At 42.8% G+C, this 19,976-nt stretch overlaps 1 protein-coding gene across 5 annotated transcripts in view; it reads right to left on the bottom strand.

Annotated features, from left to right (window-relative positions):
- The window catches only part of adgrb3 (adhesion G protein-coupled receptor B3), a 121,096-nt gene that overhangs the window by 86,197 nt on the left and 14,923 nt on the right, over nucleotides 1–19,976 (bottom strand). The window lies entirely within an intron of this gene.

Genomic DNA, 19,976 nt, shown 5'->3' with positions numbered 1-19,976 from the left:
GAATATTAAGTGCTGTGTCAAGAAATAACTAAACAAAGTGAATTAAATTGGCCGTAACCATGAAACATGACTGCTTAAATGTTTTCCAGGCAACATGTGTCCATCAAAAAAAGCGCGGTTTCACATTTCCATCCCAAACACTGAGTGCAGCTGGTCAGTATAATTAGTGGGCATAACAAGCGCAGCTCTAAATCTTATTATTCAAACTTCCATTTTTCTTCTCGGGTACGGAGGGAATAAAGCTCCTTCAGCCCGGCTCCCGAGCCTTTTTAGCTGTGATGACATTAAGGATGATTGAAGTGCATTATCCGGGCACACAAAGGCTGCTGTCCATTCAGAGGTGCTCTGCAGGAGCACCGGGATAGGGAGCGGGCGACACACTTACTGCAGAGGAACGCGTAGTTTTAAAGGTCCATGACACCCCGGCCCCCCCCAATAGCTCCGGCTGAATAGCCTGTCTGACCCATTGTCAGCGAGTTCACGTTATTGTCGATGTACCTGTCTGATACGCAGTCAAAGCTCTCGGGCCTTCGGCCTCTCAGCAAGAGCGCTGCGGGCGTTTGAAAAAGAGAAGTAATTTAAAACATATCCCTTTCTTTGATTCAGGGATGACGCAGGTGAAGCGGTTAATTCGCGGTGAAGAATCTATGGTGAGTATTCTACATATTATCACCCCGGGGTTTATTGGGATCTGGCCTCGGATGAATGTGACAAAATGTGACTCGCGGTGTTCAAATTCATCTCAGTGCTCGGACTAACTACTAATTGTGTGAGGTGCAAATGCATTAAAATAATCAATAGTTGTTTATTATTAAGCAGCGGGCATGTCCCTCATATGAAGGCGACCACTTGTTCGGCCTGTGTTTTCTCGGACAACAAACAAAGTGTGATCTGTGAGGTTGAATGACAAAACCGTTTCCTCCCACTTCCCCTTGCATTTCGGTGAGAGCTGCTTTAATGAGCTTTTCTGTGCAGAAAAAAAATATGTAGCCCCATGCATCCATTTTTTTCCTCCACTCTAATCAGCAAAGAAAAAAGGCTGTCTTTCCGTGCACTCTCTTGCTCTAATCTAATTAGAATTTATTAAACTAGGCTAAAGTTCAAGGACATCAATAGCTACATTTTCCCCCACAACCAGAGTTCGCTAGTTAGACGCTCGGAAATGATTGTGCACCAAATCGGCAAAAGGACCATTTCAGCCCGGACTATCCTTTCACCTCATTACAGGCACTGATGACGGCACATTTTCTGCATTTCCTCCCGATTTCAAATCAGCCGGCGCAGAATGGTCACGTAAATCAACGGTATTCAGCCGGTAATTGAATCTCCATGGACATAAGATGATATGAAAATAGAGGGTAATCAGGGGCCACACTTTGCTATTCATGTATCTAAAGGACATTATGCAGAGAAGAAACAGTGGCACTGCGACTGGATGATTTTCCTCCATAAACATGAAATTCTATAGAATGTATGAAACTAAAAGCCCTGCATCTGGACATGGAAAGATATCTTAAAAATTGCATGCATTATGTATAGAAGACATAGCTGGTCCACAAATGACTGAAAGTGCAGAAAATATACATTTAATGGCCCTGGAAAAAAACATGTTCATATGTACAGGTTCTACATTGGGATTGTACCTTAAGTACCTTAAACATGATTCTATACAGGTATTCTTCTATACTTCAGTTTTAAATAATAAAATCTTGAATTTGTTATTCTAAGTTTGTCCTTTTCCCAAAAAGGGACATAATGAACTTTCTTTCGTTAATTTTACTTGTATATTTTTGCTTCAAATATTACAATGGGAAATAAGCTTATTGGCAATGCCAGGTTTTGGGACTTGTCTAACTACTTTCTGCTTATGTACACAGAAATACTAGATTGTAAATTGTACAACTTTCCAGACAATACAGTTTCAAATATATATAGTTATGTTTAATATATATATCTGAGATTTAGCACAAGTATACCCTCTATTCCGCTGCACAATTCAATAAATAATTTTAATGAAAGGACACAAACACACAAACACAATGTGTCTATGTTATAGCAGATTTGTAAACTAAAACCTGGGAACAAAAGTCACGAAAGGCCTTTTTTATGGCTGAATGTTTTCCTGACTAAACATTGAACAGTCTTAGCTTGTTTGCGGAACTTATTGGTTGTTTGAATTATTAATGAGCTCACAGTGGGTATATACCATACCTTAAGCTGAACTCTAGGAAAACTGTATTGTACTATACCAGCAGAGAATCTAATGTGAATCTCTGAAAGAAAATAATTATTCTTTTCATATTCCTTTAATTTCCTAGACGAAGCGCTCAGACCCGCTCGGGGCAGTGTTTGGCCTTGGCTCCAGCCCCTGACAATTGTATAGAATGTTCAGTTGACATGTGGGAGCGCAACACCTTCGGGGCATTCATCATAAAAAAGCGTTTCTTGACATAGGATCATCTGCAGCTTTGGCTGAAACCGCTGCCATCCCGCAGTTTTCCGACCAATCACATCAGTCTCCCATCGTCAAGAACAATAGATCTGCATGTCTTCATGAGTCTGCATGGAGCTGAGGAAAATCATTCAATCGCCTGATGAGTCAATTACCAGAATTTTAAGTGCCTGCTATTTTGATATTGATTTGTCATTTCCGTCATTTATCAAGCAAAATACCAAACAGTCAATGGTGGCACATTCCCAAATGTCAGCACATTGCATGGTCTTGCATTTTCCTCGCTGAATATCTCAGGGAATTTGCACTGTTGGTTATAATAATAACATCATAAATTTAGCTGATTGCTTCACACCCACACAATCTTTGATTTTTATGTAAAATACTTGTTATTCACAGCTGCCAATTCAATAAAAAAATAGAACCTTCCCCTACGCGTTAACAAGGCGTATGTGGAGCAAGTGTCACTCAATACAATGGGAGCCCGCCTGTCGTTTCAGTTTATGGGCAAAGTGTCAGATTACAGACAGACATGAATGACTGAGTGAGTGATTGATCGGCTGGACTGTTTTCCCACCACACGTGTACTGGTGTTTCGGCAACGTGGAATAATTCCCTGTGTCTGGAACGGCAACAACTAAGTAGCTGTACTGACGGTAAACAAACGGCTGGATTGACAGGGGTCTGATCCAAACAAAACCGGGTGGCGTCAAGGGCGGGCAATCAGCAGGGAAGGTTGTTCACTGGCCCCGCCCTCTGCAATGCGTAATAGAGGACGACGGTTGTGCCGTCCTTTTTTAAAGTAGCCTCTTTTACATCGGTCATTGTCAGGCAATGACTTGTCCTACTGTTGCTTTCAGTGATGTTCTTAACAGGCTGAAATGAAATGCAACAATTTATTTTCTTATTCTGGACTAAATTAGCATTTGATACGAGACAGTGGAATCAAAGCAGCGTGACATTTGTACACGTCAGATTATCTTGTTGGTATTCAACATATCTGATGGGGTTTTGACAGCACGCTATTATGACCAAGAACCATGGGAGCTGTAGTTGTCGAATGCTGGCAAAAAACTGACTGTGCTACGAATACAAAAAAAAAAAACAAATCATACATAGGCTACTTGAAGATTATAGCCTTAAGAAATGCTAAGTTAGCCTACTCCATTGGCTTTTCTTTTATACCCAAGGCTTGGTTCAACAGCTCCCACACAGCGCCTGTTCTCCAAACAGCCTTTATGTCCAGACTGAATCATAAGTCCCAGTCCCCAGCAGCCAGCTTCCCACCACAAGGCACACAGGCTCAACGCATGAAACCGTACAAGATGTTCCGGCATGTGGTACGACCGACGCACTGTATCTCCCTTTTCATCCTATGCCTGGCTAGCCCTCCCACACCCATGTCAAGTATATCAGTAACAGTTTTGCCTTTGGTGCTGTGTAGCCGGTTGTATGCCACTGCAGATTGAAGTGTTAGTACTAGAAACTAAATCACTCATACCAGACTGTGTAGATAACACACAAAAGAGCGATTCACATTCGTAATGGGTCTAACTTACATAACATGATCGATCTGTAGAGTCCCACGAGGCAACGTTTTATTGCCTGTTGTTGTTTCTCCCATTAAAGAACCACATATTTCCACTCGGTGTCTACACACAGCCATTTTTTTCACGGCAGCAATTATCATTGCCTGCTGTTAGCTTCTTGTGACGGGTCTGAGGCAGACAGTAGTGACATTTGCGCACACAGATCTGTCTGCTGATAAGCACTGTCACAAATGGGGCTGTGATGATAGTAACGTGTAAGATATTTGAGGAAAAACAGCAATTATTTTTGACAAATCAAATCGGTCTTTAAGAATTAAACAAAGTCCATGCTTTCTGAAGACATTCTTCGTCGGCTCCGATAAAATGAACACGTCTGTGACTGGCAGGAGACACAGCAGAAACAAAGACTGAGGGGGAAAAAAGGGACATCCCAGTAAAACTGTCAACATGTGACAACAGATTTGTTGTACATCGCTAATAAACAAACAAATACTCAAAGCAAATAATTGCATACTGTGATTCACACTTCCCCTTTTTGCATTGAGGATAACCATTTATAAATACACAGTAGGCATACAGTTTGCGGCTTTATCTCAAATACACACTGACGTATAAATAGCTCAAACTAATGAGCCAGGACACTTTCTCCATGACTATATTTATAAGTTAATGCAAAATGCAATACATTCGTTTGAAGTTAGAGCAATCAGCATTTCCAGTGTCTCTGGGCACCCAGCAGAGACAGGAGACAGGATTCATTATATGACATTCTCAATAATTCATTACGAATGAGCCCGCCCTGTTTCTCCTTGTTTTAATGTCTCGGTCAGCCGAGGCTGGCCAGCTTGCATCGAGTGTCCTCCTCCGAGATCAATTTATTATTAGCTGACACCCCTCGTGCTGTGAAGAACCACAGCGCATCAGAAACCCCCACTTTTGCTCACGTGTTAAGCATGCGACACTTAGCAGAAGTGATTACCGGGGGGAATCTCCGAAGAGCACAAATCAGTTGGAGATTTTCTCTCATTATATGTTCTTCCCGATAGCAGGCTACTCGCTCATACAGTATGTCGGTGCTGCAGCCTCATCCCTTTGCACTTCTCCTCTAACTACTGTTTGCTCTGCTTTCGAGATCTTGGCGATTCATAAATCTCCACACATCAGAATCCCAAGAAGTACAGTGAAGTTTTACTTGTGATATATTGATGATAACACAAAATATCCAAATCCCTCCGAGATAATTTATTTACGAATACAACATGTGTGTGTGCATATACCGAGGTTCAACGTACAGTATTTACAGGCCATATTTAAACATGAGATTTTACATGCTTTTTTTCTTTTTCTTTATAGATTTAGGGAATTAAGGCGCCCTTAGAACACAACAAGGTTCCACTCCCTCTCTCTGCATATGCTGTGATCCTGACTTCTCCGGCTTCTCGTTCTGGCAGCGGGTCATCCAGCGTGCGTGTCCGTGCACGTGAGTCCCTCCCAGTGACACCTTTGGCCCTCGCCATGTTTATAAAACGAGATAGCAGAGGCCGTGTACAAAGCGTTCGGGGGGAAAGCGTTCGGGCGAAAGCCACCCTCCGGTATTTTCCTACATGAAAGAAACCATGTTCCTCAGCTGAAAAGGCCTCTGACAAAGAAAGTGATAAGACCAGAGTTAATATTGGACTGGCTTTTATCCGAGATGGAAAGCCGTACCAGCTGCTAAATGACACCAACTTGGTTCAACTTGCTGGGTACATGGTGTTACGTGTCCCTTTTCATTAGTGACTGACTACAGTAGATATGATAGCAGTAGCTAACGTTCTGTTCCCGATATTATCAGTTCTGCAAATGTTGCTGTCACTACAAATGTTTCTGTCACTAGTTGGCTTCCGTCCAGCATCAGTGTGGAGCACAACATGGTGGAACTAGCGTGGGCTAACTGCTGCAGCTGGATTGCGTTTTGTTGGCTCTCATGTCCACAGGGTCACTTTATTGACCTTGGCTTCCTGTTGATAAGGAGTTACTTCTGCTGCATCTTAAGGCTCAATTATTCTCCCTTTACCAAAAGAGATAAGTCAGTGTCAAGCTATGTAACTGCCACTGCCCACATACTCCCATGTGCCCCTTACGTTGGCATGGTTGTTAAGCAATACCTTACCGCAAGTAAAAACTTGCACCTTGTTTCATCGGTATCCATAAGCTTTCAGAAGACGTGCAGAGATATTGGCGAAATAAAGGCAGAGTATAAACAGAAGGCTACATCCCAACTGGAGGCTGGTGTAGTGACCTACTCAGCATTCGTGTTGGTCCAAGATGCTGGTATTCCAAAGACATCTAGTGGAAACACTATATTATCTTTTAACTTTTAAAACATAGTAAGTCAAATAAAAAATATGAATATTTGCTTTGATATCAAACAAATAACAAATTTATAATCATAATATGATAAGTCACCCCAGTAGCACAGTCTCAGTAAACCAGCCATTATAGGATGACTGAATATGACATTGATGAAACATGCACATTGGTTAAATATCAAATGAGTGAAATTAGTTCAAACACTCATAATGAATTGAAAAACCAAGTATGACCCTTTTGAACCATGAACGTGAACTGATGATGGTAGTTGTTGATTTGGACAATGCCCTAAATACACAAACCATGTGCTTAGATTGTTAAATAGAGCCCACAGTGTTCTCAATAAAGGCTTGGGATTCCTTTAGGTGGATTCAGCTGATCATGCGGTGTTTTAAATAATCATTCGTAAGATACAAACTACCTTATGTATCTCTCCATTGTATGACTACAGAAGACCTATTTTACAAAATTCTATCGGAGCTTACATGAGTCTTATCCCCCACCTCCTGACTCCAGCCCCACTGCAGTCATGCCCTCGATCTATTCAGCAGCATCTCCGTGCGAGCGAGGTCGGGGGGGGGGGGGGGGGGGGGGGCAAAGGAGGCCGCAATGCCACCAGCAGCACAAAGTGCGTCTTCTGGAGTTAGAACAGGAGGACGTTTGTTTGCCAACTCACTGGGGTTCAGTGCCCTGGTGTCTGCTCGATTTAGCTTCTGTCCCCGGAAAATGAGCATGTTTATGAGCGTCGGATAGCGAGTGATTCTGCTTCCTCCTTCACTTCTACTCAAAATCGAATCGCGAAGATTGCATCGTGGATTTCAACATCTGCCAGTGACAGTTTTTGCGCTTTCAACACCGTACTTATTTCAGTCCTCCGGGTCAGAGACGAGGCAGACGTCTGGTTTCTTTTGTGTGACACTGAGCTGGATCAGATGGGTAGAAGATGAGCTAACCAGTGTATCAATTCTAAAAAGGCTTCATTATTAAATATACAAAATCTAAGCTGCGATGGGAATCACATGCCAACCTTCTTGTTACCAAGCAACCGAGTCAACCAATGTGCACACCACTCTATTAAAGCAGGGTGGGCGGAACTGGGGCTCCCTGCCCATTTCCGTGCACTCTTTTTTGGATATGCTCCCTTAAAGGACAAATCTATAGGAATGTGCACAACAGATCAAGTCTAGGTGGGGTGTTTGAAATTCCTTTAATGAGAACTTGGCTCATTCAGAGGCATTATTGAGGCTCCCAAGATGATGTGACTGGAATCCGGAGCAGTTGGCCAGTGGTGATGGTTAGGGCAGTAAATTCTCTGCTGGGTTTTAAAACAAGTGAAAAGAGGAAGGAGAGGAGGGGGGAGGGGGATGAGATTCAGGCGGTGTTTGCTATTCTATTGTCTGCAGTGAAGATAACGCCACGGTGAGGAGAGGAGACGGAGAGGAATAGCGGAGAGAGATTTACATTTTAACACTGAATTTCATTATGTCTTTTATTTCCTGAAATAAAGGATATGGATCAATGAATCACTCAGACCTGAAAACAGGCAGCTATTTATCAATATGTGCTAATAGAAAGACGGATGAGCTCCTTGGTTAAATAATATTGACTTCTATCTGAAGAAATGGCTTGAGAAAGTGTAGATTCAAGCAATATATGAACAAGAAGCTGACTTGAGTCTTTTGGAACCCAGAAAACACACCATCTTCCACCATCTGCACAAACATTATCAACATCTATAATCCTAATAATAATAATAATAGTTAAATCTGCACATCAGTTAATTAAAGTTTATTTTGCCGGGCATATCACTGCTTGTCACTGTTGGACTGCGGATCCTGAACATCCTGACTCATGCGGTATTACGAGCGCAGTGTTTTAAAGCACACAGCTGTGCTATTATGTGTATGGGAGTGGGCAGGCGAGGATGTACACATCCAGAACGCATCCGCCCCTACCCTGCCATCCTCACTCACTGCAAATATCCATCCCATGTTTATGTGCTCCTGCCTATGTGTCAAGTTCATTTCAGTTCAGCAGCGGGCGGGCAGCACACCACGGCACCACCCACCTCTTTATGGCACTCGACAGCCCTCTGCATGACAGATAACCGAGACACAAACTGCATTTGAATAATGCGGGCGTCCTCGGCGCAGTGCGATGCCAACGCTAAAGTGATGGTCGAAAGGCATATGCATGGAAAGGGTCCAACTAGTGCTCAAACACCTGCCTGACTAAATCTCACCGAAATGGGGTTTTAATGGAAGCTACTTTTATCACGTCTTGAAAGCCCTGCAAGTGTCTCCAATGCTCTATTCTAACAACGGCCCACATGGAAAGTGCTGATGTCAAACGGGAGATTATTCAAATTACGGATGAGCTCAGAGGTCACTGAAGCTGGCTGATTCCCTTGATCACTAACCTATTTTTTCTTTCCTTTTTATCTGTTCTTATCTAAAGAAAAATTTTCCCCTTGCCCCCCCTCACTGTTTCATTTTTTGGTATTTTTGGACTCCTCTTAATTCTGCACACATTCCCAGGTCGGAGGATGGAGGCTTGGGCAATTACCACTGTCTTTTTTTTTTGTTTTACAGAATGTTGGATTCTAAGCAGCTAAAGTACATATTTCTTGCTCAGGCTCTGTTATACATTTGCCCACTGTACAGACCACCTTCATTAAAACCATCTGACTCTGAAGGGATGAGCTGTCAAGGGCTTTGCAGATTGCCCAAAACCCTTCCCATGCCATTAATCTAAATTAATGCTCTGACAAATATGTCATAATATTGGGGGTGAAATATGATAAATGCTTGCTCCAGCCCATCCATAATTAAGTCTCTTTAGCAAAATGGCAGACTTTCAAATTGCATAGATGGCATGGCCACTGAGAGCAACAAAGGTGACCTTATGCTTTTGCTCCAAACAACCTACTAATAACGGAGATTGCCCTTTAAAAGGACTTGACAGGTGGAATATAGTGGAGTGCAGTGGATGGCTGCACAGTCTGTTTGAGCCACATACAGATTCAAACCTGAATCAATGATCTGAAGTTATACAAACCACTTTTTTTCCTTTGCATAGCTCATTAGGGCAGAATAACACTTTCATTAAATCAAAATATAATTAATACTCTAATGCACAAGGGTTAAAAAGATAATATATGGTGTCTTTGTTTTCTATTGAGAATTTAATGAGCTATGACTTACTGTACAGAGAACGGGCTCACGGGCCAAAACAAATAGCAGCATGCATTAGCATGGTACAAATCATTTAGTCAACAAATTACTGGTTTAATGTAGCAAGAGTTGCGGATATACATACTAAACAGCCAATGCAGAGGGTGCATACATATTAGGGTAACAGTTAAATCTGCTTTAAATATATTGCAAATGCATTTTTGAGTAAAATATACAGAATAAATTCTGGTCGTTTAAGGGGATTTTAAATTAGTAAATTCTCCCTGATTCTGTTTGGTAAGAAAAGGCAGTGTTGTGTGGATAAACATCCCTCCCTTCACCACCATCAGACAAAATCACTGCTCTGCAAGATTGAAAAAATGGAACTGCCTGCCATCAGTATTTTCATCATGTGAAAGCAACTATGAAATTTCGAGAAGGAAATATCACAGCTGCCTTATAGATGTCCGACTGGTTCGTCGTGTCTGTTTTCTCACTTGTTGTCTGAGGTAAATGACATAAGATATTGTACGGCCCCAGGTGTCAGCCTCTAACTAGACCAGGAGGCGGCATTCACTTCATTCACTGGCCTTCCCGGTAATGAGGTGGAAGACAGTGTCGGCCTATGGCCAGCTGGGAGGCACAGTACACTGGTGAGTCAGACCAAGTGTAATAGGCAGCGCTGAGACATGAAGGGAGGCTGCTGCAGTCAGGCTGATGTCACAAGAGCTGCAGGACAAGCTAATAATAGGACATGTTTATGAAAATATCAAAAATATAACATGCCATGGGGTGTCCTGGTTGCTCAGAAGTGGGGGACATGCAGTGTGCTGGCTGTGATTTTCAATCTGGCCTCTCAAACTCTCTGCTGGCCTTGTCTTCTCACTTTCTATAATGTCCATGAAGCAAACAAGCTGTACATGTAACCTACATACTGGATAATGTCCATAATCGTTAAATAAGAATGTAACGTACTGATGGCAGCAGCTTTTTCTTGTTACTGATTTTCCATATATTTAGAAATACAGCTGTAAAATCTTAAATCAGGCGTGATCCGAGCCTTTCCCGTTAACAAATTAATTGAATTGTAATGTTACTACAGAAAAGATACAATAAATATAAATGTTTTGTTCTGCTCCGGGGACAGCAGCTCCAAAAATGTCTATTGTCATAGTCCAGTGGAATGTGGTACATCTTGTAGGCTTCACATGCCATACCACAGTTAGAGGTAACATCCACACCATTATCCGCCTGCAGACTGGTATCCAATGAACAGCATCACACATAAAAGGAAATTACTGCGCTCACTGGTTGTGTTGTCACATTCTGGAGATTTAAGTAAGAGAGCATATCTTTGAAGAGAAATGTAACAATGTTTGAGGTACATTATTGTCAGCAAGAGGATTGGTGCACGATTCTTCACCATCATCATTTAAGAAATGGGGCTTTATAGTTTGGGTCTTTGATCTTGTTTATTTCCCCTCCCACTCCCCCAGTGTTGCTGTGCAGACTTTAAAACTTCCCCTCCGCTCTTGTCTATCAGAGCTGGCAATTTCTCATGGAGAGAGCCTAGGGACGATCAGAACTAGTACAATGCTGGCATAACAGACACAGACATGCAGCTCAGATGGGGACATGATGTCCAATGCCCACAAGCCAATCCACTTTAATTGTTCTGTTTTAAGCCTCTTTTTTTTTTTAACCTGGCACTTGTGTCGTTGTTAGTCTCACTAATTGCTGACATAGTTTCCAGGCCTACTGCATTTGATTGCAGTGAAGACATTTGAAATGAATTTGACAAGCAAAACTATCTCTGTTCAGACCACGCTTAATGAAACCTTTTGTCAATATGTCTTGAGGTGATGATGGGCACCTTGAAGTACCAGACATCAGAATCATAATCATTTTGAAGCAAACGGATCTTATCTTCTATTGCATGGCAACGGAAAATGCATAGAATAACCATTGGTCAGCCGAGTTCCATGTGACCTTCCTCTTTGACCATTGCTCTTGGTAAGGCCCAGTCTCTGTAACGTTGTCAGGGGGGATTTACAGACAGTGTCTCCAACTTAGTGCCTTGGTCACTAGACCCCTTGAGCCACATTTTTCAATTCACCTAGCGAGGGAAATCTCTGGGCTTTTTGAAAAGACTTTTGAGAATATATGTTTAAGAGATTTGACGGTGTCCCCCCATGAGAACAAGGTCAGGCTTTCCCTCCACGGGTCATCACCTGTCGATGCATTTCCTTCTCACACGGCACAGCAGCTGATCAACATGAAGGAGCCTCGGACTTCACAGTACCGCAGTTGTCTTTTACTGTCCTTAACTGCGTACGGCATCAAATCTGATCATTTATCAGGGCATTAGCTTGGTAATGAAGTGACTGCTGGTTAAACATGTTGCCTTCAGTCACTATTTCATACTTGTTTCATCGTCTGACACCAGAAACAGATAAACGAGAACGGTTTTACAAGGAATTCAGCAATATTCAAATGCTATGTGACCACGAAGAGTAAGAGAGACACAGACAGATAGAGAGCTCATGTCACAAACATGCTAATAAGCACTGAGCAACATTTGGAGGAGACTTTGGAGCTGTTTCAATTAAAAGCAGTTGTTTATACAGGTTCCACAATAAACAGAGTACAGCCGTATAGCAGGTTTTGACCGTGTCTATTGTGTTATTGACCATCTTAAAAAAATCAATCAACAATCCTATATTGGTGAAGATGTTTATATATATTTTTGTCTTTTGTTTTTTATTATCTCTGCTCTTCTCCAGAGACATTCAATTTACATTTTAAAACAAACAAACAAAGGTAGTGACAGATTTGTTTACTCTGTTCGAAGGCAGCACTGACTTTATCTGATGGCGGGGCGTTTATTTTTACATGCCAGTCCAAGGTCTTGAATAATGAATAGAATCGGAGTGCTCCCTCTTTTTGTTAAAGGCGGGAGGTGTTCTGACTTTCCCTGTTAGACACGCTTTTTATCTCCCCCGGAACGTGAAGGAGCATCTAAACAAAGCCTCGGCTTCGTGCATTAAAGGCAAGGGGACACTGTCCAGGCCAGCCTATTTCACACTGAGTTCACCGATGCTGTTCTGTCCTGAAAGGCAGACTCCAGCAGAAATCTCATTGCTTTGCTTTAGATTCATCTGTCTGGCCGGGCTGATGGCTTCAGTCCATCTGGGAATTCAGTCAGGCTTGGAGTTACACACCTGACAAGCAGCAGGAATGGACACAGACCAACACTCGGCCCGATATCAAGTTTTTTTTTTTTCACTGTTAACGTCCAAAAAGGCTGCGGGACCGATAAATCAATGATTTTACAGAAATTGATGGAGGGCGTTTGTAGGACAGGTACAAATAAAGTAGCGGCCAAACATCCACATATGTTGCTACCTCAAGGACGAAAAAAATTGTGTTCCGTGGTTTTTCGCCGTGAACGATCGTGGCCTCAGGGCAGGAAGCATACACAGACATTTGTTCAGTGTGCTTTGTGCCCATATGAAATAACTCACAGGAGAGCCCTCTTAGCCGCTCCGTGACAAGGTTAGAAAAATGCAAACTGACAAAAGAGAGAAAAGAGAAAAACATACCTCCACATGTTGCTCTGAGGACATGTGTGACTTAACCTCACTTTGCCTGTTAAGTCAGTCGCAGCTCAGAGAAATGTTCAGACACTCACAATTTACAAATGAATGACTCGAAGGATTTTTAAGACCTTTTTCAAATCGCTCGCACAATTGAATATCTTTGAAGTTGTTCCGCACTTAGCACACCCAACATGGTCAGGATGCAATATTGTTGTATATGCTGTGTTGTACGTTCCATACCCAAAATCCCTTCGCACTAGTTCCAGAAACTGCTGACTGCAGCACCTGCACTCACATTCATGTGTTTGTGTGTCCTCTGGTTTTACCACTCTGATAATGATCCGTCCGGTATCATCCACTTTTCTGCTTGCCCGCTTTGTCAAAATAACTTTTGGCTCAATATCCGAGTCGTCAAATGCATTTGAGAATGATTTGCTGAGCGTGGTGAGACCCCGAGGAACATTTCTGATGTAATTTGATCACAGTGTTACCTCAGCAAGTGCAGGCAATAGAGGAGCAAGAGTTGTGTGTGTGTGTGTGTGGGCGGAAGGGGGGGGGGGGGGGGTTCCATCCCACAGAGGCTTAGAAAGCTGACATCCAGTTGTCTGCAACTTCAAAAACAAATGTATGTATTTTATGTGCTGACACTAGATATGAAGGGAAGTGGAGATGCATTTTCCGTCTTTGTTTGCAGTCTAGTGTTGTAATGTGTGGGTCTTGATTTGATCTCTGCAGTAGTTGGTCTTCTGCTGTGTGCACCTTTTGTGTGTGGCCTGGTAGGTTTGCGACCGCCAGTGTGGATTTCCAATGAATAACGAGCGGCGTTGGGACCATGGTCCTCATCCATGATATATGGGGCTGCAATTAATGTTTTTTTAATAATTTAATCTGTTATTTATCTTACCTTTATCTTGTTCGCTCAATAAAACATGGAAAAATTATTAAAAAAATACAGATTTCACTTAACACAAAGCAATATCTGCCGATAGTTTGCTTTGTCCACAGTCCACAACACAAATGTCTTCAATTTGCAGTGAATTAAAACTTCCTTTGTAATGCTGCACATAGGGCAGCAGACCTACAGGACATACAGGGGTTTTTTTAGAGGGTAAGAACACAACCTGGTTGTCGAGGCTGCAGTGCTTGTGTTGTCAGGGTCTTTAAACATTCTATCGATGCCATTCTGTCAAGTTTCTGTTTGCTCCTTTAGCAAACAGCGGTGATGTGAAGAAGCATACAACTATAACTTGTAACTCATTCACATGTCGTGTTGCCTCTTTGCTTACCCCCCCCCCCCCACGCTCCGCCAACATAATTGTTAGAATTGCACAGCAGAGGGCGGGTTAAAGACTGCAATAGCCAATTGAGGGTGAAATTCACCTCGTGGACTAGCACGTACCACTACGTGCCCTAACCTGGTCAGCATTGGACCCTTTTGGAACAAGCTGCTGTGATAAGCGCTGACATTAGAATCTCTGCATTCGCCCACTGACACTGACCTCAGAGGCTTATTGTAATGCCTCAGTCAGCCGGGGACACAGATAACCAAATCAGCGTCCCCCGCCACTATTTTTCCTTTGTCCCACGGGTCAAAGATATGAGGCACGACTGACCTTAAAGATGTTGATAACGCATCACGGCCGCAAAGCGAGGGTGAACTTTGCAATTTCCAAAGAGATAATGTAAGACAGGAGGGGACATAATGAGCTTCCACGTCCTGAAATGTATTCAGGCCCTCTCGCTTATCGGGAGCCACTGTGAGAAAAAAAAATGTCAACGCTGCATCTCTCGACACCCACAAAGAACATTGTTTACCGAATCCTCTGATTGTTCCCGCAATTCAGTGTGTGCGTACTTTCCAACTGCCAAATATGGCACAGTGTTCTCTCACTCGCACTGCTAATCCTCTTTTTCTTCGCAGCCCCCCCCTTGCCCCCTCCCCCTCTAATTGTCACCTCACATCAGAGGAAAAAAGCTGCAATTATTGCACTTGAATAACTGTTGAGACAACATCACAACAGCGGAGCTTTGGACACCGCTGAGCTGATGGTTAGGCAAGATGGTGCAAGGAGCAGAGCTCTTAAAGTGGAGCCTCTCAAGGCTCCTGAGCACCTGCTAAATGATGCCTTTAGATCACTGTGCGAGAGAGCAGGGCGCAGACATCTTCATATCAATGTGGCTATAGAGCCCAAAACCCATAGAGCGGCGCCAGGTGTCGGTGCCTGAAGAAACCTGATCACAGCTCAGTAGCCCTGCAGCAGCAGCTACTGTAGTGTCATACATTTTTCAGGCCTTAAAAAAGTAAATGGGCACTAACTGTTAAAACGTTGTACTTTACCTGAGTGTTAAAGTTACACTCAAATACAATTGTATTCTTGTTTAAAGAGGAACACATATGGCTTGCTGAGAAAAATTGCAACCAAGATGCTGAATGCGAAAAAATGCAGTGTTGATTTTTGCCTCAGTTAAGATTTGACACCAAACATTACTCAGATTTGGTAGCTAACCAAATGGCTTTTGCTAATAGTTTTCAAATTAGCCTGCATAGAATAAATCATGGGACTAATCCGTTTGCTTTCTCGTGCACATAAAGACTTGGCTTGGGATCGTGACGGTTTGACTTGAGCATCTCAATCAGGTCAAAAGAGGAAGATCCAAACTGTGCGTTTGGAAAAAAAATATATTCGATAAAAACCTTTTTTTCCTGATTTATATAAGGTCACTTTGAACAATCACCGTCCCTGTGTGAGGCCAAAATGAACTTAACCTTTGGCTACCAAAGTGAAAACCAAGTTCAAGGGAATTTTTGTGCCAAATGTGAAAGGATTCCAACCAGGCAAAAAATGTGTGGTCACGGTGACCTTTGACCACCAATTTCTATTCAGGTCATCCTTGAGTCCAAAGTGATTAAAAAGGATTCCATCAGGGCGTTCCTAAGATATCACCCTCACAAGGCCAAACCTTTTGATTTGTTAAGTCGAATCAGTTCATCCTTGAGTACAAGTGAATATTTGTACCAAATTTGAAGAAAGTCCCTCAAGGCGCTCACAGGAATGAGGCTGGCGTACGGACAACCCGAAAAACACACAATGCCTTTGGCCGCTGGCTGTCGCCGGCGCAGAGGAATAAAAACAGAATCAGTTCTCAGTTTGACCTACAGCATGTTCGAGGCTGATAGTGGCAGAGGCATTTTCAGTTGACAATTTATTTTGTGTTATGTGTTATTTTCTATTTTTGCCAAAGCAAAGCTACAACATACATTGCAGTTTGACATTTGCTGAAGCCTGACACGGAGTAAAGAGAACAGGTTTCACAAGGCTTGACACGGAACCACAGGGTCACCTTAACTATTCATTGTGGCGGCATTTGCTTTATTAAGGGCGTGCTGTTGTGGGTGCAGCTAATGTGGACCCATCGGATGGACACTGATTAAAGAGGCTGTACAGTCATGAGCCATTTGCTGAAGTGTTCTTAGACATCATCGCACACACACAAAAATGAGGGTTTGTTTTTCATATGGCTCTCTCAAGTGACGGTGCTGTGCATTAGTACGGTGGAGATTTTAACCTTGAAAATAATTGACTTTTTCAGATATCACTTTTGCATTCTGTTATTGCAAGGGCCTTTTTTTTCGTATTCATATATTTCAATTTGGAAAAGTTCAACAATTGTACATTTTTTAGATGAAGTGTTTAATTTGTTGTGAGTTTGCTACAAATCCGCCTCAGTCAGCAGAACTATTTAGCTCTTTATGCCGCAGTAAGAATTTGTCAATCAATGCAACAAAAGGAAGGTTTAGAAGGAAGAAATCAATAAACCATTGTGATTCCACTTTACTATTACTCCTGTTGTGTGCCGTCTCAAATAGATTGAATATACAGTAGAATTTAAAATCCTTACACCTGACTAAACATCTGAAGTGAAATAATTTGCTTATAAACAATGAATGCATCTATTCATTTGTCGGCTACTTTTTTTAGATTCAGTGCATAAATCAAAACAGGTTAGTGAGATTTGTATGACATGTCCGTGTTACTCATAGCACAGTGCACCAAAAAAAGGAAGGTGTGGGAGTGAGTGATCACATGACCAGCTGACGCACAAGGGTGACCACCGAGTGATGGCCTCCAGCCGTCCTGTCTGCATTGATGCATCTTAGAGCGAAGCAGGGAGATGGCTTTTGACCAAGGAATACTGATGTTGTTGAACCCCTCAGAATTTACAATAAGCCCGGCGCAGGTTTGGAGTTCAGTTCTCCCGGTGTCCCGGCCTCCAGTGACCCGTGCCTCCAAAACAAACCGCGACTGCAGAGGGGCACGGAGGCAAAGTCTCCACAACTGTGAGCTGGCTGTGGACTTCCCAAGTGGGGGTTTCAATATTCCAGATGCGACGCGTTTGGATTTAAAGTTTAACACGGCGGGGAATGCAGAGCGCCAGCACTGAGTCATCAGCAGAAGTGTGTATTAATAGTGACGGAAACCAAGTGCAGCTCAGACGGGGAGTAAGAATCACAGGGCGATTATTTTCTACATTATCTCTTCAGTGCCATTTGCTCTATATTCATTAGCTTGATGCAACGCACACACACTCACACACGCGGCAGCTGTGTGTCTCATGACCTCGTTTCACAGGCGCGTTTCAAAGAGACAAAATCAAAGGCTCTGTAAAAGTGCCGCACACGTAGAAACGGCCTATTAATGTTTCCTCCGCAAACAAAGGTGTCTTTCAACGCACCGAATCAAAGAGTGCACAGATTACAGGAGGGATGCCTGGATTTACATGCAAGCCATTTTTGGGATTTGCATCACACTGAGGGCGGCGGATGCTCTGAGAGAGACGGAAGAAATGGTGGGAAATAGAAATGTATCTGACAGATGAAAAATTAGACAATATATACGGATACATTCTGATCACATTGAGCCCTTATTAACAGATAATACGTTTTAAATAGATGTTAGCAGTACAAGGTTACATAAAAATGCCAACAACAGTAGGTCTATTGTAACAGACTCGTTATTACAGTGAACAAAACATGATCATCCATGTAGCTCGCAGCCACGGCTCCGATACATCATTTTAAAACATGATGTGTAATGAAGTATAATCCATCTAATATGAACTATAAATGCTGTTAGGCTTAATATTAATGATTCATTCCCCTCCCTTCCACTTCCTTATGTGCATTTGTATATATTCTCACAGGGATCAGAGTTTTAGATCCGACGGGGTTTTGAAAGGGGAAAACATTGTTCAGCACCCTTTATTAAAATGTGAACACTATAAAAGACATTTTCGGTAGATTTGCCATTACCACCGCGAGTGGTCTCTTCACGTCCACCGTGTGAGAGGCGCACATCCGATTCAAATGAGCGGACCCTCCACAGATGACGTGGGAAACGGCTGCGGTTACCGGTCGTGATCACTTTGGCTCACACCCAAACTCATTGGAGGGAATAACGCTGATACTGACTCACTGCGCTCGGGGTTGACCTCTTGCATAATTCAATCCCGGGCTGATGCTGTATGGGACTGCGACGACAGATGAACTCTGTCAGCCGTCGCCAGCTTCGATCCGGAGTGTTTCAGGGCCAGGAGATCACCAGGACTAAATGGAGTCTGTTCAGGTTTCCTGTGTCATTTATTCACGTGTTTGCATTGTACATACAGGGACATGTTAGGTTTATGCGTTCATCCTTTGACTTGGTGAGGAAGAGGGCGTGGAATAATGCAATCGCTTGGCACTTTAAATTGTATTTACATAGCCGCGTGCCCTTTTCCGTGTTTGACATGTCACCAGCTGGAAATCCCTGTTGCACTGACCCCCTCTCGTTGAACATTTTGCCGTAGCCTCCCCTCACAGCGACGTCACGGAGCGCCGAGCGCCACACCCTCAGGACACTTGCATCCTTGCCGCGAGGCGGATTCACCGACTATCCAGCAAAAGGAAACATTTCCAGATGCTGCAAAATTCCTGATAAAGAATTAAAATGTAAGAATCGTCTTTAATCCATATTTGAAAGCCTGAGATTACACTGCGCGTGTAATTCTCAGAGACCTGCGCTAGACACCATCTGCCCCGCAGTGTTTCATCTTTTTTTTTCCCATCCTGATACAAAGGGGTTTTAGTGGAGGTGCTTCTGAGGCAGAGCAGGTCTGGAGAGTCTGGACTACCTGTGGTGGTCCACTATTGATTCTCTAATCCAAAGCCATTTCCCAAAGCTTCTGATTTATCCACCACATTTCAGCGTGGCTCCTCCGCACTGAGGCCCTTTCTCTTTAACACGATACCGCAGAGAGCCTCCGAGCACCTGACGGCTCCTCTGTGTTGGCTGAGTGGATAGGGCTCCCCGCTGCAGATCTCTGCTAATTTGGTGGAGTGCGATTTGCTCATTTCGCTGCGTTTAGAGAGCTCACACTGATGCCGCCATTGAGACTTGGAGGAGATTGCGAGCAAATTAACAATTAAGGATTATTTAAGGAAAGCGCATGTTTATAATATTACGTACTCAAGCGAAGCAATTACGCTCTGCAGGATATCGCCTGGCAGAGGTGGCACGTCTTCAGGGTTTTTCTCAAATATAACATAACTAGACTAAACATGACCAGACCCTGAGCAATGTGATTTTAAGAGGGGCTGAACGATAACCAAATTATATCAAGTAAAAAAAATCATATTAAACAATATCAATTATTTATAATAAGTGGTAGATTATTTTCTTTTTTAGTTTATATACAGATTTTGGCTTCTGAGTGAAGGTTTTCCTCACTGCGCTGCACAATGCAGAAGCAATATATTGATTTATGTTGCACTTTTGCTATTTTGCTGAAAAATGATATTGTAATAATGATT

The sequence above is a fragment of the Platichthys flesus genome, chromosome 12 (genome assembly GCF_949316205.1).
Source record: "Platichthys flesus chromosome 12, fPlaFle2.1, whole genome shotgun sequence".
Classification (NCBI taxonomy): Eukaryota; Metazoa; Chordata; class Actinopteri; order Pleuronectiformes; family Pleuronectidae; genus Platichthys; species Platichthys flesus.
Note: the sequence above shows the minus strand (reverse complement) of the source record. Positions and strands in the feature narration are given on the sequence as shown.